The sequence below is a fragment of the Brassica napus genome, chromosome C1 (genome assembly GCF_020379485.1).
Source record: "Brassica napus cultivar Da-Ae chromosome C1, Da-Ae, whole genome shotgun sequence".
NCBI classification, from domain to species: domain Eukaryota; kingdom Viridiplantae; phylum Streptophyta; class Magnoliopsida; order Brassicales; family Brassicaceae; genus Brassica; species Brassica napus.
This window is the reverse complement of record NC_063444.1, coordinates 11,656,459-11,672,538: the sequence shown is the minus strand read 5'-3', so window position 1 is coordinate 11,672,538 and position 16,080 is coordinate 11,656,459. Positions and strand designations below refer to the sequence as shown.

Here is a 16,080-nt window from a genome sequence, read left to right as displayed (position 1 = left end):
TAAATGACCGCTCTTGCTTGCTCGCAATTATTTCAAATTAAATAAATCAACCCAATCAATCGTATATGATATATACGGGAAGACGCATTTTTTGCGATTTTGACAGGAAATGTATTTTTGTGGTTTTGACGGAAAAACGCGTTTTTGCAGTTTTGGCAGTAAAACGCGTTTTTGCAGTTTTGGCAAGAAACCACATTTTTGTGATATTGGCTGGAAAACACGTTTTGCGGTTTTGGGGGGGGGGGAACGCGTTTTTGCGGTTTTGGCAGTAAAATACGTTTTTGCAGTTTTGGGAAGAAACTGTGTTTTCGGTTTTGGCGGGAAAGCACATTTTTGCGGTTTTGGCAGAAAACCTCGTTTTAGCAGAAAAACTGTTTTTGCGGTTTTGGCGGGAAAATGCAATTTTACGTTTTGGTGGAAAACGCTTTTTTTGTTGTTTTGGCGGGAAAATGTGTTTTTGTAGTTTTTGAAGGAAACTTCGTTTTTACGGTTTTAGCAGAAAACGTGTTTTGCGGTTTTGGCGAAAAAATGCGACTTTACGGTTTTTGTGGGAAACGCATTTTTTGCGGTTTTGGCAGAAACCTTCATTTTAGCAGAAAAAGTGTTTTGGCGGCTTTGGCGGGAAAATGCAATTTTACGTTTTGGTGGAAAACGCGTTTTTTGCTGTTTTGGCGGAAAATGTGTTTTTGTAGTTTCGGAAGGAAACTTCGTTTTACGGTTTTAGCGGAAAACGTGTTTTGCGGTTTTGGTAGAAAAATGTGACTTTACGGTTTTTGTGGGAAACACATTTTTTGCGGTTTTGTCAGGAAACTTCGTTTTTGCGGTTTTAGCGGAAAATGTGTTTTGCGGTTTTGTGGGAAATTACATTTTACAATTTTGGCGGAAAATGTGTTTTTGTGTTTTTGGCAAGAAACCGCATTTTTACGATTTCGGTGGAAAAACGCGTTTTTACATTTTTGGCGGGAAAATGCGTTTTTGCGGTTTTGGCGGGAAATATGTTTTTGCTAGTTTGCAGTTTTTGCGGGAAAACGTGCTTTGAAGTGAAAGTGCATTTTTGTTGTTTTGACGGGAAAATATTTTTTGGCGGGAAAATACATTTTTACGAAAAAGTGCGATTTTGGTGAAAAATTGTGTTGTGGTGTTGGCGGAAAAATGTTTTTTTTTTGTGGTTTTGTCTTATTCTATGAGTGATAAAATGATATTAGGTTTGAGTTTGTAATTTGTTAATTACATACGTGAGGTATAATAGACACTAGGCGTCTTCGTGCTCCATGTGCAGTAAATAAAATTTAAAATATTTTTTAACAGATAAATATATATTATATTTTAAAATAAAATTTTATTAATATTGTAAATTTTCATTTTTGTATCAATATTTAATATAAATTTGAGTTAATTAAACATAAAAGTTATATTTAAGAATATGCATGTATATATTTGAAATTATAATCTTAGATAGATTTTTCTATCTATTTATTTTAATTAAATATAGTAAATAAATTTGTAAAAATTGCATAATTACCAAAAATTAAAATTAAACAATGTTTATAAAATTTGTAAATATATAAGAAAATAATGATTTTACGATTCAATTTTTATAATTTTCTAAAAAAATTGTATACATTTTTGAAATTTTAGTAATAAAATTGTATAATTTAAAAATATATAATTAAATTATATTTCGAAATTTATAATGCTATATTTGAATATATTTATTTTAATGATGATTTATGAGTTATTCCCATATTCTAAAAAAGTTTTCCAAAAATATAAATTGACATTAATTGTAATATATGAGTTATTACCATATTTTAAAAACTTTACCAAAAGTATAAATTAACATTAAATGCAATTGTTCATGTGGCAAAATCACTTCGCAAATATAGTCTAAGGGATTTTACAATTTTGACAAACTCATCTCCATCCAGATGATCCAATTTGGATCAGCCAGCTGATTTTCAAAATTAAACCTAAATTTTTAAAACTCATTTAGATGAGCCATCCAGATGACCTGTATTTTTAATGTATAAATGAATAAAATTCTCATCTTCACTCAGATAACTCATCTGGATGGAGAAACAAACAACCCTTACCCTATTGCATTACAAAATCTAGATAAATATAAAAAAATTTAACAAATTTTTAATAATTATTTTTTATCTTAGGTAAAAAAATCAAGAGCAAATTTTCGTAGGGGTACAGAAGTAACTTACTGTGTCTTTATATTATATGAAAACTTCACGTTTTAGTGTTATAGGTACTTACCTAATTTTTTACTTTCCTTTTTTCAGCAAAACCTTATTTTCTACTTTTTTATGTGTTTTAGCTTAAGAAATTTTTTTGTGAGCCATCTAAAAGAAGAATTAAAGAGGAGCAAAATCAACTTTTTCATTGACGAGGATGAGACGAGAGGGAGACGGATAACAACACTCTTTGAAACAATCAGAGAGTCAGGTGTTGCACTCATACTCTTGTCAAACAAGTACTCCGACTCAGAGTGGTGCTTAGACGAGCTTGTAGAGATCAAGAAGCAAATGGAGACGGGGTATCTTGACGCTTTTCCTGTATTCTACGAAGTGAAATCTGCCTCCATCAAGAGCCAGACTGGTTGCCTTCATTCAGACCAGAGGCACTGATCATCTGGTTTTTCTTGACCTGATCTCTCTTAAAAATCCTATCCTCGGTCAGCGGCTAATCAAGCGTGTTCAGGATGGAATGATTTTCTTGGTGTTGCTAGGTTCTGTTGACGGCTCCGTTGAGGTTTATTTTCTCAGCCTTCCATATTTCTTTCTTGAACTGTTATAGTAATTTAATGTGGTATTGTCACTTTTGTAGGATGTTGATTTCAAGCCTCGCTTGTTGTCCAGGAAACCTCGACTATTTCCTGGTAACAAGCTTATTGTCTCCCCTCAAGAAATTCAAGAGCAAAGCTACTTTTCACCAGTTCAAGTCAGCAGTAAGTTCCTTTCATGAACGTACAGCTTTGTTAGAGCATCCACAATGGTCATACCCATTGTGGAGTCCTTAGGATTAGATTAGTCTTTTTTTTTTTTTTTTTTGAATTGTTAAGGACTCTTGTGAAAAATAGGTGTACAATGGTAATCCCGAAGTTGGAATCTTTTGGAAAAAAAATGTTTTTTTTTGTAAAATATAATTTTTATATATTGGATGATTAAATATAATAACTTAACATTAAATACAATAAATAAACATAAAATTCAATAATTAAACATAAAATACATTAATTAAACATAAAAATACAACAATTAAAGAAAAAAACAATAATTTTACATAAAGATAGAATAATTTCTAATCTTCTTCACCAAATTTATTCTAAATATTTTGAATTAAATCATTTTTCAATCTTTTATGCGTTTGCCTATCACGAAGATCATTTCGACTAGGAAATATATTATTCAGATTTGTTGGCCACTCGGATTCCACCTCTGAACATCTGGGGACGTCTCATTCTTCAAATTCAGATATATCAATACGAGAGTATCCATCCCGTTCATCTTCGACTATCATATTGTGGAGTATGATACATACTCGCATAATCTTCCCTATCTTTTCTTTGTTCAATGTTTTGACCGGATTTCTCACAATTGCAAATCGAGATTGCAATACTCCAAAAGCCCGCTCCACATCTTTTCGGGTTGCTTCTTGAATTTTAGCAAATAACTCTTGTTGAGGAGTTTGAGGGAGTGTGATAGATTGGAAAAATGTTGACCATTTTGGATATATACCGTCTGTGAGGTAGTACGCCAACTTATACGTGTGTCCATTGACCACGTACTTTACCCTCGGAGCTCGACCTTGTAAAATGTCATCAAAAACAGGAGACCGACCGAGGACATTAATATCGTTTAAGGTACCTGGAGGACCAAAAAAGGCGTGCCTGATATCTTGCATATTTCTATTGTTTTATCCATTCACCCATGTGCATTTTGATCATATAGGTTAGGATTTAGCTATGTTTAGGTTGCATTTTGCATACATGAGTCCTTATCAGGTATTGGAGTACCACATGGAGTTCTTGGAGACATTTGGGTGCATTTGGAGTTCAAAAGAAGTGTTTAAAGTGATCATTGGGCGAGCACCTTACCAGAGCGACCAGTCCGGAGCGACACCATCAAGTCGCTCTGATCTCCCTATCAGAGCGACCTTACCAGAGCGACAGGGAGGAGTCGCTCGCGTTTTCATCACTCGGAGATGCGAGAACGAGTCCGGAGCGACCTCTCGCAGCGACACAGCGAGGTCGCTCCCGAAGCATGGAGCGACTTGTCGGAGCGACAGGGAAGAGTCGCTCGCGTTTTCATCACCCAGAGACGCGAGAACGAGTCCGGAGCGACCTCTCGCAGCGACACAGCGAGGTCGCTCCCGAAGCATGGAGCGACTTGTCGGAGCGACGAGCGGAGGTCGCTGCGCGTCTTATTTGTGCTCGAACTTATGATTTCTCAAGGGCCTTTTGGTCATTTCATTATGCACGTTTTTATTTTCTAAACCTATGTTTTAATACTCTGTAAGCCACGAGGAGGCAGATCATCTTTGTTCTTAAGAAAAACCACCAAAAACTTTTGGAAAGTCATCTCTTGAATCAATTGATCAGTTTTGTTATTGAAATTTTGTGTTCTTATATCTATTTTCTGTGTTTCTCTACATGATTAATCTGAAATCCAACATGGGTTTAAGAGGAATCATGGAGATTAGTGAGTAATCACCTTTTGAATTCATGGGTTATGGAGATTAAGGGCGATTAGGTTAGAGCTAGGATGTTTTAGTGTAGATCATTCGTATTTCCTTTCTAACAGAGTGAACATAATGCATCTTCTGAGTTGGCCACTCAGTTGTTGATCCTTAGGCATTTCTCACCTGAAAGGTGTTCGAGGAAATGCCCGAGACAACTCTTCTAAGCTTTTAGCATACTTTGCCAAAGACATTTGTTGTTAGAGGTGCTAAGATAGCCATTGGACTTGCTAGTTATGATTGCTTTCATATTATTCAACCAAAGACATTTGATGTTTGAATTGTGTTAGTAAATAAACATTCATCTAGACATAGAGTTTGTTTAGGATTGTGTCTATGCTTAAGGATGATAGTTTGATTGATCGTTTGCCATCCTTAGTTCGAAACTTGATCACCCGAGGTCTAATCCCTATATCCATGAGTTCTCTTTTCCCATTGTTAAGAAAGTATCATTTAGTTATTCCTTTTAGTTAGCTATAGTTTAAAAACCCTTTTAAAAACCATTGGTTGCACTTAGATTAAGTGATTACTTGCATTCTCGGTGTCTTGATATCTCTCAGAACTGGTTCGACAATCATTTATACTACAACATTTGTCTTAGGAGCCTTGAAAACTCCTAACATCAAATTGGCGCCGTTGCCAAATTCTGAGTAGATTTAAACATTGAGATTTAGTCAATTGCTTGAGACTAAGTCATTTTTATTTTCTTTTGTTACTGATTCTTTTTCACCTCCCTTTAATCTACAAGTGTATGAACTTGCGGAGCAAGGGTCCATCAAACCTAGTTCCACGAGCTGCAGACATCAGAGCTTTAGAGAGAGAGTGTGCTAGAAAGAAAAGAGAAGAAGAGCAACAGGCTCAACTGCAAAGACTGAACACTGATATGGGAGACGTTCATCAGCATGATGCGGGCGTCAATGGCGCTAGTAACAATGCTCCGGCTAACCAACAGCGAGCAGCTCGACCCATTGGCACTTACGACCGTCCCAACATTCATGGTCATAGATTGGGAATCCGAGCACCCGCTGTGGCAGCCAACAACTTTGAGATCAAATCAGGACTCCTCAACGTGATCGAGAACAACAAGTATCATGGCTTGGCTCTAGAGGATCCATTTGATCACTTGGACAGGTTCGACAGCTACTGTGGGTTGTCAAAAACCAATGGTGTGTCCGAAGATGCCTTAAAGCTCAAGCTATTTCTCTTCTCTTCGGGGGATAAGGCACGTCAGTGGGAGAAGTCTCTACCCAGCGACTCCATCACCACTTGGGATGACTGCAAGAAAGCATTCTTGGAGAATTTCTTCTCTACTTCAAGAACTGCTAAGCTGAGAAACGAGATTTCCAGCTTTCAACAGAAGAACTTAGAAGGCTTCAGTGAAGCCTGGGAGAGATTCAAGGGCTACCAAGCTCAATGCCCACACCATGGTTTCTCTAAGGATAGTTTGTTGAGCATATTCTACCGTGGTGCTCTTCCTAAGTACAGGGCCAGACTGGATACAGCTAGCAATGGGTTCTTCTTGGGGAGAACTGAGGAGGATGCAGAGGAGCTGGTTGACAACATGGTTAAGAGTGATGCAGTCTACAGTGGAGACCACGACAGAGGTAGTAGAACAGATGATAAGCAGACGAGGAAGGAGTTGAAGGCTCTACAGGATAAGATAGACATCCTCATTGCTGATAAAGCTACCCAAGAGCAGCTGCACTTTGTTGGCAACCCAAGCCAAGAGACACCAGTTGTTGTCCATGAAGTTGAGGGTTTGGAAGGTCAGGAAGAGCTGTGTTTCATCAACAACAATGGTAGCTGGTACAAGAAAGAGCCCAACTTTCAGTACAACAACTACCAACAGAAATCCTATTCCAACAACCAACAGAGTGGTTATCAGCCTCGGAATAATCAGCAAGGCAGCTATCAACCTCAGCAAAACCCTCCTCCTGGTTTCAACAACAAGGGCAACCATTCTTCCCAACAGCAATCTAATCCCTCTACCTCAACTCCTCAAGTCAGCAGCACTGAAGCTCTACTGAAACAAATCCTGGAGTCTCAAACAAGAAGTGAGAAGCATGTTGGCTATGAGTTGAAGAACCTTCACTCAAAGATTGATGGGAGCTACAATGAGCTCAACAACAAGTTCAGAGCTTTGGAGAACCAGTTTGCTGCCATGAACACTCAACAAAATCGCCAACAAGGTTCTCTACCTGGAAAATCTGAGCAAAACCCAAAGGAAACCATGAAAGCTATCACTCTCAGGAGTGGTAAGGAGTTACCTCAGAGAGCTCTCACCAAGGATGCTGAGAAACAAAGTGAGGGGGTTGCCATCAACATAGATGATGAAGTGGTGATTGTTGATGAGAAGATCAATGACGAGATCTTGGAGAAGATAGTGGAAGCCAAAGGAAAAGGAAAGGTTGGAGAAGAGAAGAAAACAGTTAAGGATGGTGAAGTTGTTACTCTTGCAAGTGAAAGTTCTTTTGTTCCTCCTGCCTATGAACCCAAGCTCCCATTCCCAGGTCGATTCAAGAGGCAGCTGCTAGAGAAGTACCAAGCTCTATTTGAAAAGCAAATGAGTGAAGTCCAGGTCACAATGCTCATTATTGATGCTTTCATGCTGATTCCTCAATACAGCAAGTTCCTGAAAGATCTTGTAGCTGCAAAGAAGAAAGAGATGGAGGGCATGGTGATTCTCACTCATGAGTGCAGTGCTATCATTCAGAGGCTTGTCATTTCAAAGAAGCTAGAAGATCCACGATGCTTCACATTATCTTGTGCTCTTGGACCTATGGTATTTGATAGATGTCTCTGCGATTTGGGAGCTAGTGTCAGCTTGATGCCCCTATCTGTTGCTAAGAAGCTCGGCTTCACTCAGTACAAGAAGTGTAGACTTTCTCTGGTATTGGCTGATCGTTCAGTGAAGTACCCTGTGGGTATCTTAGAGGACCTCCCAGTGATGGTTGGAAATTATGAGATCCCTACAGACTTTGTGGTGCTTGAAATGGGTGAAGAAGCTCAAGACCCTTTAATCCTTGGAAGGCCTTTCTTAGCCACAGCAGGAGCTATTGTTAATGTGAAAGAAGGCAAGATTGATCTCCATCTGGGTAAAGGGCACATTCTCCATTTTGACATCAAGGAGGTAATGAGGAGGCCAACAGTTCAAGGGCAAGTGTTCTACATTGAAGAGATGGACGCCCTTGCTGATGAAATCCTTGAAGAGTTGTCACTAGAGGACCCTCTACAGCATGCTTTGACTGTAGAGAGAGAGGCTGAGGTGATTGAGAACCTGGAGAGTACTGCCTATGGGATGATGCTGGATTCACACCAGGGGTTTGTCAGTAAGGATCAGTACGAGGAGCTTCCACAGATGGTTCACCAAGAAGTCTCAGCCACTCAGCAAGATGACACCCAGCAGAATGACTGGAGTGAGCTTAAGGTACCTAAAGTGGAGCTTAAACCTCTCCCCCATGGTGTAAGGTATGCATTCCTTGGTCCTAATGAAACTTATCCTGTCATTGTGAGTAGTGAACTTACTGAAACTGAGCTATCTGAACTTTTGAAAACGCTTAAAAGATTTAGAAAGGCAATAGGTTACTCACTGGATGACATCAAGGGAATATCACCCTCTTTGTGCATGCATAGGATACATCTTGAGGATGAATCAATGACTTCTATCGAGCATCAAAGAAGGTTAAATCCTAACCTGAAGGATGTTGTAAAGAAAGAGATTCTTAAACTCTTAGATGCTGGTGTTATTTACCCTATCTCAGATTCTAAATGGGTATCACCTGTGCATGTTGTACCAAAGAAAGGTGGTATCACTGTGATTAAAAATGACAAGGATGAATTGATACCAACAAGAACCATCACAGGTCATAGAATGTGCATTGATTACCGAAAACTAAACTCCGCATCTAGAAAGGATCATTTCCCATTACCATTTATTGATCAGATGCTTGAGAGACTTGCAAATCACCCATTCTATTGCTTTCTTGATGGGTACTCAGGATTTTTCCAAATCCCCATACATCCCAATGATCAAGAGAAAACGACATTCACATGTCCCTATGGTACCTTTGCATATCGAAGGATGCCATTTGGTCTATGTAATGCTCCAGCCACCTTTCAAAGGTGCATGATGTCAATTTTCTCTGATCTGATTGAGGATGTTGTGGAGGTATTTATGGATGATTTCTCTGTCTACGGATCTTCGTTTTCTGCTTGTTTGTCAAACTTGTGCAGGGTCCTACAGAGATGTGAAGACACCAACCTTGTGCTGAATTGGGAGAAGTGTCACTTCATGGTCAAGGAAGGGATTGTGCTGGGACACAAGATTTCAGAGAAGGGGATTGAGGTGGATAAAGCCAAAATCGATGTTATGGTTGGTTTGCCCCCACCAAAGACAGTGAAAGACATCCGGAGTTTTCTTGGTCATGCTGGGTTCTACAGGAGGTTCATCAAGGACTTCTCCATGATCACTAGACCTTTGACCAGGCTGCTGTGCAAGGAAGCCACCTTCAGTTTTGATGTGGAATGTCTACAAGCTTTCAAGAAGCTGAAAGGTGAACTCATTAGTGCTCCAATTGTCCAGCCACCTGATTGGGATCTCCCTTTTGAGATCATGTGTGACGCTAGTGACTATGCTGTGGGAGCTGTTTTGGGGCAGAAGAAAGATGGCAAAACCCATGTGATCTACTATGCCAGCCAAACCCTCAATGATGCTCAGATGAGGTATGCCACAACAGAGAAGGAGATGCTGGCAATTGTTTTTGCCTTTGAGAAGTTCAGGAGCTACTTGGTTGGGTCTAAAGTCATTGTCTACACAGATCATGCTGCCTTGAGACACCTTTTGGCCAAGAAGGATGCAAAACCCAGGCTTTTGAGGTGGATCCTTTTGCTTCAAGAGTTTGATATGGAGATTAAGGACAAGCCAGGAGTTGAGAATGGTGTAGCTGATCATTTGTCCAGGTTGAGGGTAGAGTCTGGTATTCCTATTGACGAAGGACTTCCTGAGGAGCAGATCATGGCTATTGAAGCAGTGATAGCAGTTTGTGAGACTGGTAGGAAGCTGGAAGAAGTCAAGGCAACAGAAGAGAAGGAACCTTGGTATGCTGATTTGGTGAACTACCTAGCCACAGGAAGAGAACCTTTGAATCTTGTGGGCTATGCCAAGAAGAAGTTCTACAAGGATGTGAAGAGATACTACTGGGATGAACCCTATCTCTACATTCTCTGCAAGGATCAGCTTTATAGAAGAGTGGTTGCAAATGAGGAGATTGATGGGATCCTTACACAGTGTCATGGATCATCTTATGGAGGCCACTTTGCCACCTTCAAGACAGTTGCGAAAGTGTTACAAGCTGGATTCTGGTGGCCACATATGTTCAAGGATACACAAGACTTTGTTTCAAAGTGTGATTCTTGCCAAAGAAGAGGAAACATCACCAAGAGGAATGAGATGCCTCAGAATCCAATCCTTGAAGTTGAAGTGTTTGATGTGTGGGGTATTGACTTCATGGGACCATTTCCATCATCTTTTGGAAACAAATACATCCTTGTGGCTGTTGATTATGTCTCCAAATGGGTGGAAGCTATTGCAAGCCCCACCAATGATGCTAGAGTTGTAACCAAGATGTTCAAGAGCATCATCTTTCCAAGGTTTGGAGTCCCAAGAGTTGTGATCAGTGACGGAGGTTCCCACTTCATTAACAAACTGCTTGAGGGACTTCTCAAGAAGAATGGTGTGAAGCACAAGGTGGCAACTCCTTATCACCCCCAAACAAGTGGCCAAGTTGAGATTTCTAACAGGGAGATCAAGTCTATCTTGGAGAAGATTGTGGGGATCACAAGGAAGGATTGGTCCAATAAGCTTGATGATGCACTTTGGGCTTATAGGACAGCGTACAAGACACCACTGGGCACCACACCTTTCAACCTAGTGTATGGGAAAGCTTGCCATCTGCCAGTGGAGCTTGAGTACAAGGCACTATGGGCAATAAAGTTGCTGAACTTTGACATCAAGAGTGCCAAGGAGAAAAGGATTTTTCAGCTACATGAGCTTGATGAGATAAGAATGGATGCTTTTGAGAACTCAAGGATCTACAAGGAGAAGACTAAAGCTTTCCATGACAAGAATATCCTGAAGAGAGAGTTTAAAGAAGGAGATCAAGTTCTTCTCTACAACTCTAGGCTGAAGCTATTTCCAGGAAAGCTTAAGTCAAGGTGGTCAGGTCCTTTCAAAGTCAAAGAGGTTAGGCCATATGGAGCAATAGTTTTGTGGAGTACTGATGGAAGAGACTTCACAGTCAATGGGCAAAGGGTTAAGCTCTACATGGCTACTGCACCAGAGGAAGATGGGGTTTCAACTCCACTGTCTGACCCTACCCCGGCCTGATCCAAAAAGAGGCAAAGTCAAGCTAGAGACTTAAAACAAGCTCACTTGGGAGGAAGTCCCATGCGTATCCTTGTATATATTGCATTGGTATTTTCATTTTCATCTTATTGCATAAAAAAAAAAAAAAAAGAGAAGTCGTGTGCAGGTGCTTGATCGATGCAGGTTTGAGCAAAAATCGTGCGTGGGAGCGAGGTCTCACAGCGACACCTCGAAGTCGCTCCAGCTGGGAGCGACGTTACGGGAGCGACACCTCGAGGTCGCTCGGCTTAAAGACGTTTTGTGCTCCAAAAACACTCTCGGAGCGACCTCTCAAAGCGAGCACATGAAGTCGCTCCAGCTGGGAGCGACATTACGGGAGCGACACCTCGAAGTCGCTCGCGTTTTCGTCGTCACGGAGCTCAAAAACTGGCCTAGAGCGACGTCCTAGAGCGACACCTCGAAGTCGCTCCAGCTCCAGAGTGAGGTTTCGAGAGCGACACTCCAAGGTCGCTCGCATTTTCGTCGAATCACGACGCGAGAAAACGACTCGGGAGCAACCTCTCGCAGCGACACCCTCACGTCGCTCCCGAACCGGTCCAGGTAAGTTTTCTAACTCTAAACCCCGGTTTAGTTCAAGTAAACCGACCCTAACCACCCTAGACCGAACCGGACGACCCTAAACCTACTCCCCAACCCCCGCGACTCCATCTCTATCACTCTCCCCTCCTCTCATAAACTCTCAAACTCTCCCAAACTCACCCACACCAAAAATCCCAAAACTTTCTCAATTCTCACCCAAATCAACTAGTTCTTGTTTCTAAATCCAAGTTTTCGCCCCTGTAGCCTATTCCTCACCACCCATTCACCATTTCCTTTCATCCAAAGCAAGGTATTGAGTTTTTAAATTCAAATTCGTAGGTCCATGAACCCTAGGATTTGAAAATCGAAATTTGGTCATTTTCTTGCTAGATTGTGGTGAAATAGACTAGGGAAAGCTTATCTATCAAGTTGGGTTGTCGAATAAATGGTGAAATTGAGTTTAATTTGCACTTTAGCAAAATTAGGGTTCATGGATTTGAGGGTTTTCGAATTTGACCTTAATTGGGTGTGTTTGTGGGTGAACTAGATGCGTTAAGGTGTTACAAGAGTGAGAATTGTTGCATTGTGTTGAACTTGAGTTTAAATTGATAATTCATTTGTTAAGTTCACTTTTGTAATTTTCACTTGCAAAGTCTTGCCCTTCTTTACTTCCGTCTACTTATCCCTTTTCAAGTTTTTAATTTTTCAGGTGAAAATGGTTAAGAAGACAAAGGGAAAGTTGGAAGCTGAGAGGCAAGAAACTGAAAGACAAGAGTTTGCACTAAGAGGAAAAGCTTTACCCTGTGAGCCAACTGGCTCAGGGACGCAGAGGACTATTCGACAGCAGACTTTGGCTGCAAGGAAATCGAAAGAACAGGAGAAGAGGGCAGGGAAAAGTGTAGCAGTTCCCAACCATGAGGAAAGTGAAACTGAGAGTGCTGATGAGCAGGCACCTACGAAGAAAGCCAAGATGTCCAAAGGCAAAAGGGTTGTGGTTGATCGAGATAGGGCGAAAACTCCATCTGTGGAGGAGCTGTATGATCACTTGAAGAATGAGGTCACTTGGACTCCAACCAGGTTCGCCGACCTTGATCTGCTGAAGGAGTTGGGTCTTGAATCTGACATTGAAGAGATGCTAGGACATTTGAAGATGCCAAAACTCCTCACCATGGCATATCCTTTCTACAAGGATGTCACTTGTCAGTTCTTATCTTCTCTTGCGGTCACTTACCACGACACCGCGCATGTGAGGCAAGGATGGGGCAAAATCAGTTTCAAGGTCAATGGACGAGAATACAACATGAACTTCAAGGACATTGGGAGAGTCATGGGGTTCCAAGACCTAGAAGACCACTCCCTACCCAAGTGTGAGAACCTTCCCACGGAGCTTTGGAAGTTGATCACTGGAAACAAACACACTACCGGGGCTGACAAGAACTCACACATCCGACACCTATCCGTACGTTACCTCCATAGGATGCTCGTCCATGCATTCTACCCACGGAAGCAAGCTGGTACGGTTACTGAGGAAGACATGCGACTGCTCTGTCCGGCTATCCGTCCCTACGCCCAACCTGGAGTTTTACCCCTTCCCAGCACCGACATCTATGCTACCTTCGGGATGGTCAGTTTCTTTGTGGGTCGTCTCCAGCACTACAGAGACTGGGCATGGTATACCACTGATTCGCGCCCAAAGATGGGGATAGGTGGAATGATCACACCACTGCTCCAATTTCTGAATGTTCCCTTGAGAAAGGACGCAGCGGGACCTAAGTTCATTGATGGCACCTACTTGAGGATTGCTACCTATTTTAGTGGGATGTATAGGAAGGACTACGTCTACCACTACTACTTGCACGGCAAGCCAGTCGAAGTGGTTCTTCCAAACCGGAACCTGACGAGTTTAGAGATACCTGGAGCTATCAGCTTCAACATACCCCAGGAGTACTTTCTTGGAGATCACGGGCCTCTCGATCCAGTTAATGCTGCTCCATCAAGGAGAAGGAGTGTTCCTACGCGACATGACTCGCCTGTTGCAGACCCTTCTGAGCATATCTATGGACCTCCGCGCTACTACTTCAAGCCACATGACGGAGTTCTTCCCCCTGGAGCTCTTCGTGATGCTCATGACCACATTGGTCGCCTTCAGAGGTGGAACAAGGCTCAGGACAGAACGATAGAAAAGCTGAAGGATAAGTGCAAGGCGCTAAGCAAGACAGTAAAGAAGCAGGCAAAGACCTCAGCCAAATTCATGAAAAAAGTAGCTGATGTCTTAACCAGGGGAGGAATAGCTGGATGTAGCTCAGCAGACTTCGCTTTCGCGAACACCTCAAACCCTCAGCCTCCACCTCCGCCTGATGCTCTTGGCTTCCCCCTCACTGCTGCGCAACTTCAGCGTAAGTGGATGAACCCACCCACTCAACCTTCCACTTCCGGTAACAAGTTCCCATCCCTCGCTTCTTCTGATAGTGAGGTCGAGATTGAAGAGGTTGAGAGCCAACCATGGTATGGAGGCTCCGGTTCAGCATCCGGTGGTTACTACACCACCTTTCCACCTGACGACGACGATGCTGGGGCATCTGCCCCCACCTACTATCCATAGGAGGTACTTCTTTCTCTCCCTTGTATATACCATTTCCTTTTTGCATATTAGTTTTTCTTTTCGGTATCTCTCTCTTTACTTGACAACACAGAGACTGTGTAACTCAAGTTTGGGGGAGGTACCAAGCATTTGATCATGTTTGCTTTGATGTTGTTTCATGGAGTCATGCATTGCATACCTATTTGCATAAAAAAAAATAAATTCATTTAGTTTGCATCATTTTGCATTTCTAGGAGAGTCTAGAGCATATAGGTTGCATTCACTTGCATTGGGAGCAATGATTTTAAATGCCTTATAAAGAACACTATGTTTCACCTGAAAAGCTATGCACCTCTCGAAAAGACTTGTATGTTTCGTGCCTTGAAAACACTTCTTGAAACTTGTTGATTGCTGAAACCTAGTCTTTGAAGCCAACTACAACCCTATTGATATCTTGCATATTTCCATTATCTTATCCATTCGTCCATGTGCATTTTGATCATATAGACTAGGATTTAGCCATGTTTAGGTTGCATTTTGTATACATGAGTCTCTATTAGGTACATGAGTACCACATGAGGTTATTGGAGACATTCGAATGCATTTGGAGCTCAAAAGAGGTGAAAAGGTGACCATTGGACGAACCGAGCATGGGAGCGACCTCCCGGAGTGACATCAAGAAGTCGCTGTGTCCCACTTCTCAGAGCGACCTTCCTAAAGCGACGCCATGAAGTCGCTCGCGTTCTCGTTACTCCGAACAGTCTTAGATGACCCTGGAGCGACCTCTCAGAGCGACCTACCAAGGTCGCTCCCGATCCAGAGCGACCCATTGGAGCGACACACCAAAGTCGCTCGGGACCTCTCGACCGGAGACACCAAAAATCGGCCCTGGAGCGACTTTCCGGAGCGACACCTGCAAGTCGCTCCGCGTTATTTTGCTGCCGAAAATCATGATTTCTAAGGACCTTTTTGCAATTTATTTTGGACATTTTGTACTTGGAAAAACCTATGTTTTAAACATCTTTTGTAGCCGGCAGGCAGATTATCTTTTGATCTATTGAGAAATACACAAAAACTCTCTTGAGAAGTTCATCTCTTGGATTTTTATTGTTATGTTCTTGTGTTCTTGTTGATTTCTTATCTATTTTCCTACATGATTAATCTGAAATCCAATATGGGTTTAAGAGGAATCATGGAGATTAGTGAGTAATCACCTTTTGAATTCATGGGTTAGGGAGATCAAGGGTGATTAGGTTAGTTCTAGGATGTTTTAGTGTAGATCATTCTTGTTCCTTGCTAGTAGAGTATTCATAATGCATCTTCTGAGTTGGCCACTCAAAAGTTGATCAATAGACATTTCCCACCCAAAAGGTGTTTGATGAAATGCCTGAGACAACTCTCCTAGGCTTTTAGTATACTTTGCCAAAGACATTTGTTGTTAAAGGTGCTAAGATAGCTAATAGACTTGTTAGTAATGATTGCTTTCATATTATTCAACCAAAGACATTTGATGTTTGAGATATGTTAGCAAATGAGCATTCATCTAGACATAGAGCTTGCTTAGAATTGTGTCTAGGCTTAAGGTTGATAGTTTGATTGATCATTTGCCATCCTTAGTTCGATACTTGATCACCCAAGGTCTAATCCCTATGCCCATGAGTTCTCTTTTCCCTTAGTCAAGAAAGTATCATTCTGTTATTGTTTTCTAGTTTTAGTCATAGCTTAAAACTCATCTAAATCATTGGTTGCACTTAGATTAAGTGAGTACTTGCATTCTCATTATTTTGATATCCCTCAGAACTGGTTCAAC

At 41.4% G+C, this 16,080-nt stretch overlaps 1 non-coding gene across 1 annotated transcript; it reads right to left on the bottom strand.

Moving 5' to 3' along the window:
- Window positions 1-6,070: 6,070 nt before the first annotated feature.
- Window positions 6,071-6,177, bottom strand: LOC125581011. The gene has a single exon (XR_007318722.1). It is a non-coding gene; the product is annotated as a small nucleolar RNA R71 (small nucleolar RNA).
- Window positions 6,178-16,080: the final 9,903 nt, after the last annotated feature.